This window comes from Hemiscyllium ocellatum, chromosome 31 (assembly GCF_020745735.1).
Source record: "Hemiscyllium ocellatum isolate sHemOce1 chromosome 31, sHemOce1.pat.X.cur, whole genome shotgun sequence".
NCBI lineage: Eukaryota > Metazoa > Chordata > Chondrichthyes > Orectolobiformes > Hemiscylliidae > Hemiscyllium > Hemiscyllium ocellatum.
The window spans coordinates 8908414-8922781 of record NC_083431.1 but is presented as its reverse complement, the minus strand read 5'-3'; positions in this window follow the sequence as shown (position 1 = coordinate 8922781).

Here is a 14368-nt window from a genome sequence, read left to right as displayed (position 1 = left end):
TGAGTTGAGTGTGGACCCTGTAGAGATCGGAGAGGTGCTAAATGAACATTTCTCATCTCAGGAAAAGGAGAATATTGTAGAGGAAAAGAATGAGGTACGAGATATTAGACTAGAAAGGATCGAGATTAGTTATGCACAGGTGTTATCAATTCTAGGAGTGAAAGTAGACAAGTCCCCTGGACCGGATGGGATTTATCTGAGGATTCTCTAGGAAGCTAGGGAGGAGATAGCAGAGCCTTTGGCTTTGATATTTGAGTCGTCATTGTCTACAGGTTTAGTACCTGAGGACTGGAGGATTGCAAATGTGCCCTTATTCAAGAAGGGCAGCAGCGATGACCCAGGTAATTATAGACCAGTGAGCCTTACTTCTGTTGAAGGAAAGGTTTTGGAAAGGACTATGAAAGAGAAGATTTATAATCATCTAGCAAGCAACAATTTGTTTTCAGAAAGTCAACATGGTTTCGTCAAGGGCAGGTCGTGTCTCACAAACCTCATTGAAGTTTTTGAGAAGGTGACCAAGCATGTAGATGAGGGTAGGGCAGTTGACGTGGTACTTGGACTTTGGTAAAGCTTTTGATAAGGTTCCACATGGTAGGCTGATGGAGAAAATGCAGAGGCATGGAGTTGAGGGTGATTCAGCAGTTTGGATTAGAAACTGGCTTTCTGTAAGAAGGCAGCGAGTGGTGTTTGATGGAAAATGTTCAGTCTGGAGTCCAGTTACTATTGGTGTGCCTCAAGGATCGGTTTTGGGACCACTGCTGTTTGTCATTTTTATAAATGACTTAGACATAGGCATAGGTGGATGGAGTAGTAAATTTCCACTAAAGTCGGTGGAGTAGTGGACAGTTTGGAAATAAGTTACAGGTTGCAGGGGGACTTGGATAAACTGCAGAATTGGGCTGAGAGGTGGCAAATGGAGTTCAATGCAGCTAAATGTGAGGTGATTCACTTTGGGAAGAATAACAGGAAGGCAGAGTACTTGGTCAATGGAAAGATTCTTGGTAGTAGGGATGTGCAGAGGGATTTTGGAGGCCATGTGTATAGACCCCTGAAAGTTGCCATCCAGGTGAATAGTGCTGTTAAGAAGGTATACGGTGTGTTAGGTTTCATTTGTAGAGGGATTGAGTTCCAGAACCGCAATATCATGCTGCAACTATACAAAAAACGCTGGTGTGGCCACACTTGGAATATTGTGTACAGTTCTGGTCGCCCCATTACAGGAAGGATGTGGAAACATTGGAAAAGGTGCAGAGGAGATGTACGAGAATGTTGCCTGGTCTGGAGGGAAGGTCTTATGAGGAAAGGCTGAGAAACTTTGGTCTATTCTCATTGGAAAGAAGAAGGCTAAGGAGGGATTTGATAGAGACATACAAGATGATCAGAGAATTAGATAGGGTAGACAGTGAAAGGCTTTTTCCTAGGATGATGACATCAGCTTGTAGAGAGGGCATAACTACAAATTGAGGAGGGATGGATTTAAGACAGATGTCAGAGGCAGGTTCTTTACTCAGAGTGTGGTAAGGGCGTGGAATGCCCTACCTGCTAAGGTGGTCAACTCAGCCACATTAGGGAGATTTAAACAATCCTTAGATAAGTACATGGATGATTTTGGGATAGTGTAGGGGGACAAGCTGAGAATAGTTCACAGGTCGGCACAACATCGAGGGCCGAAGGGCCTATTCTGCGCTGGATTGTTCTATAACTTTGTTTTTAAATGGGAGGGCAAGTAAAGCTTCAATTTAAAGTGTTAGCCCAGTGACAATGTTCCATCAGTACTACGCTGGACTGTCAGCTCAGGTCTTGGGCAAGGTTTCTCAGGAGTGGAACTTGAATCTGCAATCTCAGAGCCGCAGGTGTTAAAGTTCCATGTCAAAAAGAAAGACTAAAATGCTTCAGGAAAGCTAGAGAATGGGGTGGGGGGGGGGGGGGGGGGTTGGGGTGGGAAAAGGATCACTGGCTGCAAATGAGAGAAGACTTTGTAACTTTGACAGAAGGTGAGCACTCTACCGAGCTCTCATGAGGTGACATGTTTTCCAAATCCCGACAGCAGGCTGGGTACAACAAGCAGACAATGCAGACTGAGCAATCCCAGCTGACAAGGGTAAGACTCACAAAAGCTAGCCCTCCACCACTGAAACTCCCAAACTACGGAATATCATTGTCAGCGGCTGCAGGCACTTTGGGACAAGACTAAAAGCAGCGCTGACACAAATCATGGCGTTTAATAACGAGGTTTAAAAATACTGGCAACTTCACCCGGTAAAGCAGCCAAGTCACAGTGTTAGGTTTACACTTTGTAACCACTCTACAATGAGCACAGTGAACATTCTGCTCTGCTGCAGACACACTCAGCTAATTGGACCCAGGACTGAAAGCAAAGTACTTTAATTAGGCTCGGGGTCCCTAGCCCTGTTGAGAGTTCGCTGAATTTGTGATAATACCTGCCTTCAGAAGCAGCCTTTCTCATTTACAGGTACCAGTGAAGATCCTTCTGTTGACAGACCGGAACTTTGAGTTTGTTTTTCTCTTTCTCCGAATAGAACTCTACACAGAGATCTGCTGAAAACAAAGAGGGAATGTTTGAGAAGCTCAGCAAATCTGGCAGTGTCTTTGGAGAGAGACAAAAAAGAATTAACGCTTTGAGTCTGGTATGATTTCTTCAATTAGTCATAGTCATAGAAATGTACAGCATGGAAACAGACCCTTCGGTCCAACCTGTCCATGCCGACCAGATATCCCAACCCATGTTGCACTCGAACCATTAACTCTGTTTCTGTCTCCACAGATGCTGCCAGACCTGTTGAGTTTCTCCAATATTCGCTGTCATTGTTTCAGAATTTCCAGCATCCGCAGTATTTTGCTTTCACTATTTCACTGTTTCCTTCATTAGATCATCCAAGGCCTAGATCTGCCGAGAGAACTTGCATTTTTATAGCACTCTTCATAAAGTCCTGAAGTTCATTCCTCAAGTGTACTCACTATTTTTCACTGAGGAAACATGGCAACCAATTTATACACAGCAAGTTCCCAGCAATAATGAGTGAATCTGTCTGAATGAAGTTGATTGAGGGATAATGTCGAGAACTCCCTTGCTGTTTCCAAAGTAGTACCAGAGATTTTCATTTGAAGAGAGATTGGGGAAAGGGGGCTCTGTATTCTCTAGAGGTTTCATGGTGATCTTATTGAAGTTTAGAAATCTCTTACAGTCCACGACAGGGTGGGTGTAGGCAGGTTAGTTGCTCCGGCTGATGAGTGTGGAACTGGGGTACATAGTCTCAGTGTAAGAGACAGGCCACTGAGGTAAGGAGGAAGAATTTCTTCACTCAGACAGTATTGCATCATTGGAATTCTCTACCACAGAGGCTCTGTCATTCGGTAGGTTCAAGACTGGAATCATTTCTACATATTGAAGATGTCAAGGGTTATGGAGATAGTGTAGGAAAAATGATACTGGGGAGGTGCTCAGCCATGTTTTTTTAGCAGACCAGTTACGATGGGTGTTTCTATCTTAGTTATACTGGATTACTATTCTTTATGGATAGGTACTGGACTTGAACCACTGGGAAAATTTCTCACTGATAATGTGGGGGAGACATAATGTAAGGTCATTGGGAAGCAGTTGCAGTCAGGGAGATATGGTGCATTATCAAAGGGAGGAGTAGAGACACCCGGAGAAGATTATTGGGAAAGATGGACAAATAATAACTGTACAGCATGAGAAGTTTACACACTGTTTGGGTACAATCTTCAAGATTGCACACATTTAGATTACTTATTTGCAGATTCTGAACAAGTTACAGAAAATAATAAGGAACTAGGTACCTCTCTCAGCCATATGGCATGCAGTTCTGAGGATTAGACCATCACCATTGACTGTGTCTAATGGCAGACAGCTCAGTCTCCAAATGAGGTCATTAGTCCCAGAGGACAATTGCCAAAAGTGGGTACCAACGACATCTTTTTACCAGAAGGAACTCGTCAATGGAGAATTGCGATTATCATCATTGGAACAGATAAGGTCACTGGGAAATGATTGCATGTCCAGGACGAGGGAATAAGAAGTTAGGCCCAAGGATTGAGAACATGATATATAATGGTGGAAGACAAGAGAAGGCAGTGTAAACAAATGCTTGCAAGTGTCAATCAACTGATATTCACACTGCCTCTCTGCATGGAAATCAGCTCAGAAGGAAAGTGTTTCTTCATCATCCAAAAGTAGTAAGCAAACACTGCGGGGATATTCCAGAAGTATTTAAAAATTTGGGGTGACACGGTGGCTCAGTGGTTAGCACTGCCGCCTCACAGCACTGGGGACCCAGATTCAATTCCAGCCTCAGGTGACTGTCTGTGTGGATTTTGCACGTTCTCCCCATGTCTGCATGGGTTTCCTCCAGGTGCTCCGATTTCCTCCCATGGCCCAAAGATGTGCAAGTTAGGTGAATTGGCCATGCTAAATTGTCTAAAGTGTCCAGGGATGTGCAGGCTGAGTGGATTACTTATGGGACATGTAGAGTTATAGGGTAGGGGGTGTGGATCTCAGTGGGATGCTTTTCAGAGGATTGGTGTAGGCTTGATAGGTTGAATGGTATGCTTCCACACAATGGGGATTAAATTCTTCTAACTGTATTGGGTAGTATGACAGCATAAATAAATGTATATTTGCCAAAATGGTGCCTCTGTGTCAGGTTGTTTGTTTCCTGAGATTTTTTCACACTGGATGCAACTGCAATACGCCAACTTCTGTGAACAACAACCAAATTTTATTACGCAAATACAGTACAAGCTGTGGAGAAACTCTTAATACTCCTTGCTATGCTTGCAAAACATGTCAAGAGGTCTCTCTGAACAAAGAAAACAGTCCTTCCTTTATACCAAATCTTTACATCACAGTTAAGAATGCCTACAAGTCAGACCCCACCCCCCACAATCACATGCTGATCAAGACACAATACAGTGAGCACATCGTCTCCAGAAATATGTAATGTAAATCATCCCTTAATGGCCAAATCTGTTGTGAAGCGCTTTTTAACTGCAGGGAGTAGTCCAAATTCCAACTGCAATGTTCTTCCTGATTTCTGAATAGGAGATGATGATATAAATGGCTCTGAATGGCTAGGAAGTGGTGATGTAAATGGCTCTGAATAATGGGAGATGATAATGTAAATTCCTTACATTCTACCTGTAAGAGAGAGACATCACACCCCAGCCTCGGGACGTCCAATTTCCTGCAGGGTCAGCAGAACAAATGAACTGTTTAATATCTCATCTAGACTTTGGTACTTCGCAGTAAGTAATTTTATTAACATTGGACCACCTCTAATTGAAAACAGATCCTGTCATGTTTTACTGGCGGTTTGCAGGCATCTTTATGATGCACATAGGTGAAATATTGTGGGCAGGGAGCATTGATTTTGAAAACATTGTCAAAAGTGAGATTAAAGCAGAATTCAAAATTGGAAGCCAGGCTTCAGGGGCTTCTAAATACATTGGGTTAGAAATTAGGCAGAATGGGTCACTTTGCATCAGCAATCTTATTTGGAAAATATTAGCCCCACTAGTCAATTAGTCAAAATAGGGCCTCACAAAAAGATGCAGCAACTCCCAAAACTGAAATGGAGGTTTTGCAAAGTCTGCTGGATGGCTGAATTGGCTGCTACCCAGACAGGTCGAATGCCAGTTTGGAACATTAGAGTTGAATACTGGATACAGCCATGTCTGTGTGAGCCCTGACATCCCATCCCCACGCATGCACACACATACACAGATACATATGGACAGAGACATACATACCTACAGACACACACACACAGACACGCATAAACACTCACAAACCTAGGAACATATACAAAAACACAAACATGCACATGCACACATAGATATATATGCACAGAGACATACACAGACAAACACAAAAGCAGACACAAATACATATACAGACACATATACACTCACCCCCTTGCTCATTCTTTCTCTCTCTTCTGCCTCCCAGAAGTTAAGGTATGTGAGAATTCCTGGTCAGAATCTGCTGGTGTCACAAATGAAGCTGGTGCTGAAGTCTAGCATTGGTGAACTCAAGGGCTCTAGAAAGGAAATAAAAACAGTGCAGAAACTGTCTTCAAACTTCCCGATTCATCACTTCCTGCTGTGGCTGAGGTATGCCAGGGCTTTGTGATGGTAATAGCACCTCAGACTGATGAGGTGTGACCAGCCAGTCTGGGCACATTGGGCTGAGGGTACTGAGATGGTTCAGCTGTGCCTGGTGCTGCCACTCAGACCAATCCTGAACCAGGCTCCACCTGGTTTTTTTGGACGGGTGATACAAATCACTGCTCCAGCACGATTTTGACGAGAACAGTGGAGTTCAGTCTTTGCTGTCCTGCTTGATATTTACCCTATTCCACAACAAAACAATGGGCACCATCATATGGCATGTGCTGTGCACAAATTAGCTTCTGTACCCCCTGTATTACAACACTTTGAGGGTTGGCTGCAAACTGCTTTGAGAAGATGTGAGACTGAGACTATGTACATGCAAAGTTTCTTTTAAACCAAAGGATCCAGGTGGGAGTAGCTGAGTCTTCCAGTTTTTCCTGGAGTCTACACCTAGCGATGGGTAACAACACAGTGAGAAGGAAGGTGTGTGACCGCAGACCTGACCAACTGTTAACACATCTGCCAGTGTGGTGAGGAACACACGTCCAAATATCCTGACACATCAGGGCCCATCTGGTGTCCTCCATTGATATCCCGAGGGCGAGAGACAAGTTGAATGTTCATAGTTTACATAATTTATTCAGGTATGTGGACTTAGATTAATTTTCTGCTGTTTTCACAGCCCCAGGCTGTCCCAGGAATAGATTCTTTCACAGCGTTTGAATAAGTATCTATCTCTGTGACTCAATTGGCGCTGTAAATATAAATGTATTTTAAATTAGGCAATTCCGGAAAGAACTGAGGTATGTAGTGCCCCTGTTGCCCATGGTTACCAGTAAGGCCCCATGCCAACAGTGATAGAATACATTCCTCACCTCGTTAAATTTAAAAAGGGCTAAAAGTCAAGTAACTAGAAATAAGTACGCTAATTAATGGAGAGACTTCCACAGCTCAAACGAAGTTAACAACAGAAATTATTTCAAATTTCTCGCATGAGCTGGTGATGTAAGGGTAGGACCCAGTGTCTTGCTGAGTCTGACAGGTCAGATTAGCTGTAGGCCCAATCTCCAGGCCTGACTACACTCAATAGATCTCAAGTAAGTTGAAGGTAGATTTACGAGGCTTTATTGAATGTTAGAAAGATCTGCACCACAGGAGGAAGACATTCAGCCAAGTGACCCTGACAGACGTAAGAAGGACCATCCTGCCTCCACACACCCTCCACCACTTCCTGGCCTGATTGTTACAGTACACTCTGCCTCCACCAGTCTTTCCAGCATAATTTCCAGACACCTCTCATCCCCACCCGGATGAAGAGAATTATTTTTTCCCGCCTCTCACCCTCGTCCAAAGTCCTCCTGGCTTAGGTTGGGAGGGGTGCTGGTGGAATAACAGGAAGGTTTCTTGTTCTCATAGAGAGTGCTGGGAAAAGTGCTGTTGATGTTATGATCAGGTTTGGTTTTCTGGTGAGAGCCATAGTTCAATATTTCTCCACCATACTCTCAGGGACTGCACTGATCCTCATCACTTCCTGCGTTAAAATGTTTTCTGCTTATTGCCATTAATCCTTTCGCCAATCACCTTAGATTGTGTCCTCCAGTTTGCATCCCCTCAGTCAATGGAAAAAGTTTTACTCTCTCTACTCTGTACAGACCCCTCATACACTCACTGTTATAATGTAGGAAACTGGGAATCAATTTGTGCACAGCCAGCTCCCCAAATGAAACAAAATGTAGTAACAACCAGCTAAATCTGTTTTGGTGATGTTAGTTGAAGGATAAAAATTGGTCAGGACACAGGATAACTCCTTGAGGGCCAGATGACTTTAACCTGCATTTGACTAGATAATCACAGAGATGTACAGCACGGAAACAGACCCTTCAGTACAACTAGCCCATGCCGACCAGATATCCTAAACTAATCTAGTCCCATTTACCAGCGTTTTGCCTATATCCCTCTAAACCCTTCCTATTCATATAACCATCCAGATGCCTTTTAAATGTTGTAATTGTACCAGCCTCCACCACTTCCTCTGGCAGCTCATTCCATACATGCACCACTCTTTGTGTGAAAAAGTTGACCCTTAGGTAATTTTCATATCATTCCCCTCTCACCCTAAACCTACGCCCTCTAGTTTTGGACTCCCATAACCTGGGAAAAGACCTTGTCTATTTACCCTATCCATGCCCTTCATGATTTTATAATCCTCTATAAAGTCACCCTCAACCTCTGATGCTTCAGGGAAAATAGCCTCAGCCTGTTCAGCCTCTCACTGTAGCTCAAAACCTCTAAACCCAGTGACACTCTGGTAAAGCTTTTCTGAACCCTTTTAAGTTTAATGATTTCTTTCCTATAGCGGGGAGACCAGAATTGAATGCAGTATGCCAAAGTAATGTCCTGTACAGCTGCAACATGGCCTCCCAACTCCTGTACTCAATGCTCTGAACAATAAAGGAAAGCACACCAAACGCCCTCTTCACTATCCTATTTACCTGCGACTCGACTTTTAAGGAGCTATGAATGTGCACTCCAAGGTCTCTTTGTCCCGCAACACTCCCTACCTAGACTTTACCATTAAGTGTATGTAAGTCCTGACCAGATTTGCCTTTCCAAAATGCAGCACCTCACATTTATCTAAATTGAACTCCATCTGCCACTCCTCAGCCCATTAGCCCATCAGATCAAGATCCCATTGTACTCTGAGGGAACTTTTGTCACTGTCCACTGTACCACTAATTTTGGTGTAATCGACAAGTTTACTAACCATACCTCCAATGTTCACATCAAGGACATTATTTAACATCTCATCCAAAAGACAGCACCCACTGACAGGACCACACCCACTGACAGGACAGCACCCACTGACAGGATAGCACCCACTGACAGGACAGCACCCACTGACAGGACAGCACCACTGACAGAATAGCACCCACTGACACGACAGCACCCACTGACAGGACAGCACCCACTGACAGGATAGCACCCACTGACAGGACAGCACCCACTGACAGGACAGACCCACTGACAGGACAGCACCCACTGACAGGATAGCACCCACTGAAAGGACAGACCCACTGACAGGACAGCACCCACTGACAGGACCACACCCACTGACAGGACCACACCCACTGACAGGACAGACCCACTGACAGGACAGCACCCACTGACAGGATAGCACCCAATGACAGGATAGCACCCACTGACAGGACAGACCCACTGACAGGACAGCACCCACTGACAGGACAGCACCCACTGACAGGACAGAACTACTGACAGGACCACACCCACTGACAGGACAGCACCCACTGACAGGATAGCACCCACTGACAGGACAGACCCACTGACAGGACAGCACCCACTGACAGGATAGCACCCACTGACAGGACAGCACCCACTGACAGGATAGCACCCACTGACAGGACAGACCCACTGACAGGACAGCACTCTCTGAGTCCTGCACTGACCATCAGCCTGGATTTAATACCCAGTGTGACTAGGGCTTGTGTGGGGCTTGTACTAACAACCTTCTACACTCAGAGAGAAAAACAAACTGGGATTTCAATCCCGGGATATCTTGACGAAAACTAGGTATCTGGACCGACCTTCCACTGGAAAACTGGGGCAAGGCCAGGGATGGGAGAGGCAATTGTGGGGCCGTTGTCCTGTCAGGAAGGGGTGGGGGTGCTTGTAAAATGAGGTAAGTGTGATCTTCCTAGGCTGTGATCAGCCACTGAACAGAAGATACTTTGAAAACATGGGCTGACAGATTCTAGTCACCATCTCCCTCAGTTTTCATTAGAGTGCAGTTCCACCTGAGAAAGTGCTTTCAAAGAAGGGGAGACTAACAGCTGTGAGCATGTTTAAAATTCATTATCTATTATCTTATTAAATATTAAACATTCTTGCTTGAAAGCATGTTACATTTCAAATAGGTCCCTGGTATGAAAAAAATCTTTCTGGCTTCATATTGCATGGTTAAATGAAGCTCATTTAACACTTAACTCACCATCTCCCAGAAAATTCCTGCTAACTCATAAACAAACCCATCAGCTTGGATCCCTCCCTGATTAAACATATAACATAGATTAAGCAGAGCGGGGAAAGGGGACGCTCTGCAGCAGCAGTAGTAGTGTCTCTCCCTCTGAGGCAGGAGGTTCAATTCCCATCTGCTCCAGGTTAAAAAATCACACAACACCAGCTTTTGTCCAACAGGTTCATTTGGAAGTTGAAGCTTTCGGAGCGCTGTTCCTTGTTCGAAAAGCTAGTGCTTCCAAATAAACCTATTGGACTATAACCCAACAGGTTTTAACTTGTGTGAGTTTTAACTTTGCCCACCCCTAGTCCAACACCAGCTCCTCCAAATCATCTGCTCCGGAGCAGTGTGTTGCAACATCCCAGAATGGATTGATGAGAAAGTATTTTGAATACCTGCAATGTTCCCTTACGACCCAGCACCGTTATCATCAACTGATCAATTAGGGAAGAGATTAGTGAGCTGGGTGACAATAATGAACTGGGAGAGACCGGATTGTCAGTGAAATGAAATGCAGCCACAAAATACCCAATGAAGAGATAGGTCAGCTCTCAGAGAGATTGCTGCAGAAGGTGTTGCCAGCAGGAGATTGGAGTGAGGAGAGATGTGCAGATGGTTCCAAGAAGCTGTAAATGATGAAACCAAGACACCATCCCTTGTTTCTGGTTGTTGAATCATTTTTATTTTTAAACAATGAAGGCAATATTTCACTGGCACTTAGCGCCAGCCAACACTCTGCCTAATTCTGTAAGTGAATCTATCACTGCACGATAATTAAAGGAGCCTCACCAGCCATTCACACCTTCCAGCAAACAGTCACAACAAGCCAAATTCACACAGACTTCCCAAAGAATCTGTAAGAGCTGCAAGTATTTTACCAACAGCAACTTACTTTTAGGTAGCATCCCTTTCCAATGTAAAGCAAAAGGCAGACCGCGGCCCATCAGAGAAAGAGAGGTCAGGAGGGGGGTGATCAAAAGGTGGGCTGAAGAATTGAGTTTGAAGGAGTGGAAGAGGAGGTTCAGGGAAAAGAGGTGTTAATTGGAGCTGAAACAGTGCTCTGTGGTGGTGGGGCAAAGAGAGTCTCACTAAAGGTGAGACTCAGAAATAATGAAAGTCTCTGTGTGTAGGCGTAGGGGGATGGCAAGGGGGAGGAGGATGCTGGGGCCAACTGGAGTGTTGTGGACAGTTTCAGAGCTTTGGAGGTGGTGAAGAGGGTTTAAGTTGGGTTAAGGTGGGCTGGGTGGGGGACTGGGAGCCAGAGCAGGGTCAGGATGAGGGTGAACAAGATAGGGCACAATAAACTATCTTTTGGAAGAGTTAAGATTCATAAAAATGGCAGATGGGATATTGATCTTGGACTGAACTTGCACAATGCAATAAAGTCCTGGATGGGAGATTCACTGGGGCATGGGCTGAAATGGGGGGTGAAAGTGGATGATATGATTGAGGTGAGCAGATGGGGATCAAAGCTGAGGGTCAAAGTTCCAAAACAATTCTTGTTCCATCTGAAGCATGGCCTAAGTGGGAATAGACTGGGGGTGAGAGCCCAGAGTGTGTGCAGGAGAAGCAGCGTCAGAACAATGCTTTGGATCTATCTGATGGAAATTCTGGCTCCGTTATGATGTGGCATCAGTCAAGGCTGAAGCTGTAACTGGTACAGGAGTTGAGGGCTTTGGGAGCCTATGCTGATGGATGGTTTTACATGAGGACATAGAAAACAGGAGCAGGCGATGCCATTCAACAATACTATCCCACTTTGATCAGAACAGATCTTCTGACCTCAGCTCCATTTTTTCCAGTCCAACCCTGTATCCCATCACAACTTTATGTCTAGAATCCTACTGATCTCTGTCTTGTACTAACTCAATGTTTGTACAGCTACAGCCTAGACGACCCCTTATCCTGGAGATGGTTCCAGTGCAGTGTGTGAATGAGAAAGGGGTGGCAGGGGAGCCAAGGGATGGAATGCCTGAGGAAGTGGTGCAGAGATAGGACAGGAGCCCATTGGGGGAAATGTTCCAGTGATGGTTGGTTGGGGATGGAGTTGGATGACAGCTGGAATGGGACAATATGCCGATCCTGTCCAAAGGTTGTAGAGAGGAAGTGGGAGAAAGCACCACGCTCAAAATCACAGTGAAAATGTGGTTTGTGATTTCACTCAGCAACCTTCTGAAGCTGAATGAGAAGCAGAAATTGGCAGCAAGTCAAATGGGGCCTGTGGGAATGCAGGATATGGAACATAGAATATTTCACAGCACAGGAACAGGCACTTCAGCCCACTACGTCATCCTGACCGGGATGCCATTCCAAACTAAACTGATCTGCCTGCACATGGTCTGTACTTCTTTCACAGCTGTCCAGAAGTAGGAGTACAAAGAGGCCACTCAGCTTTGAGCCTATCCCACCATACTGAAAATGTGTTGCTGAAAAAGCGCAGAAGGTCAGGCAGCATCCAAGGAGCAGGAGTATCTACATTTCGGGCATGAGCCCTTCTTCCGGAATGAGGAGAGTGTGCCAAGCAGGCTAAGATAAAAGGTAGGGAGGAGGGACTTGGGGGAGGGGCGTTGGAAATGCGATAGGTGGAAGGAGGTTAAGGTGAGGTTGATAGGCCAGAGTGAGGGTGGGGGCGGAGAGGTCAGGAAGACCACTCCGCCCCACCCCCACTCCGGCCTATCACCCTCACCTTAACCTCCTTCCACCTATCGCATTTCCAACGCCCTCCCCCAAGTCCCTCCTCCCTACCTTTTATCTTAGCCTGCTTGGCACACTCTCCTCATTCTGGAAGAAGGGCTCATGCTCGAAACTTCGATTCTCCTGCTCCTTGGATGCTGCCTGACCTGCTGTACTTTTCCAGCAACACATTTTCAGCCCTGATCTCCAGCATCTGCAGTCCTCACTTTCTCCTATCCCACCATACAAAAACATTGTGGCTCATCTGGTTGTAGTCCCGATCCATTTTTCTGTCTGTCATAACCCCCACCCTCCATCTCTGTAACCTTTGAATCTTGCTTATCAACATTCTGTCCAACTTGTAATTACTTTCTGGTGAAGAGAGACAGAGAGAAAGGATTTAGGATATATTTTTATTATTGTCACATGTACCTAAGTACAGGGAAAAGTTTTGTTTTGCATGCAATAAAGTCAGATGATACCATACAAAGATGATGGAGTGATTGAACAGAGTGAGGAATACAAAGTTACCGCTGCAACGAATGTACACAAAAAGCAAGATCAACACTAGATTTGGAAGTTGAGAGGTCTATTCAGAAGTCTAATAACAGCGGGGAAGTAACTATTCTCAAACCTGTTGATGTGTGGGTTTAAACATTTGTATCTTCTGCCTAACAGAAGAGATTGGAGGAGATTATAACTGGGCTGGGAGGGGTGTTTGGTGATGTTTGCTGCCTTACCACATCAAGTATCAATGGAATCAGTAGATTGGAGGTCGGCTTGCATGATGGTGTGGGCTGTGTTCACAACTTTCTGTAGTTCTTTAGCAAAACATTCTCAAATTCGGTGAGGAAAGGGGTTGGAGACAGGGCAGGGAGTTGCTAGGTCAAAGAGACTAGAAGTGTGTTTCTTAAAGAGTGACAGAAACAAAAAGGACAGGAACAGATGTGATAACAGGTTAACGTTATCAGCATGGAGAGCAGTGAGAGGAGATGGTGGGAATGAGGTGGAAGGGGTAGGGGTTTGGATCTCATGGATTAGGTTATAAAGAGGGTACAAAGGAAACGGGGTAGGAAATAAACAGAGGAGCTCATGCCCAGGGAAGGCAGATGGAACCACATGGAGAACTACATCCTGTTATGGCAGATTTGAGAACTAGAAGTCACTCTTTTCAAAATAAAAAGTCGCCTCCTTAACACAGAGCTGAGGAGAATTTCTTCCTCAGAGAAGGTTTTTGGAACTCTCCTCCTCAAGGGCCAGTGGGAACAGAGCCTTTAGATATTTTGAAGGTGGATGTGGACAGTGAAAGATGATCATCGATAAGTGGGCATGTGGAGTAATCAGCTCCACCATCAATGGACCGAAAGGCAGAACATGCTCAAGGAGCCGAATGACATCAACGGCATCTGGGCGGCAAATCAGTACTTTAACAAAATCCATCGAGTTTCTCACAGAATGATGTTCGAGGCTAAATTGAAGAAGCCCAGGCTGATGCTGCAGGAAAGAAAC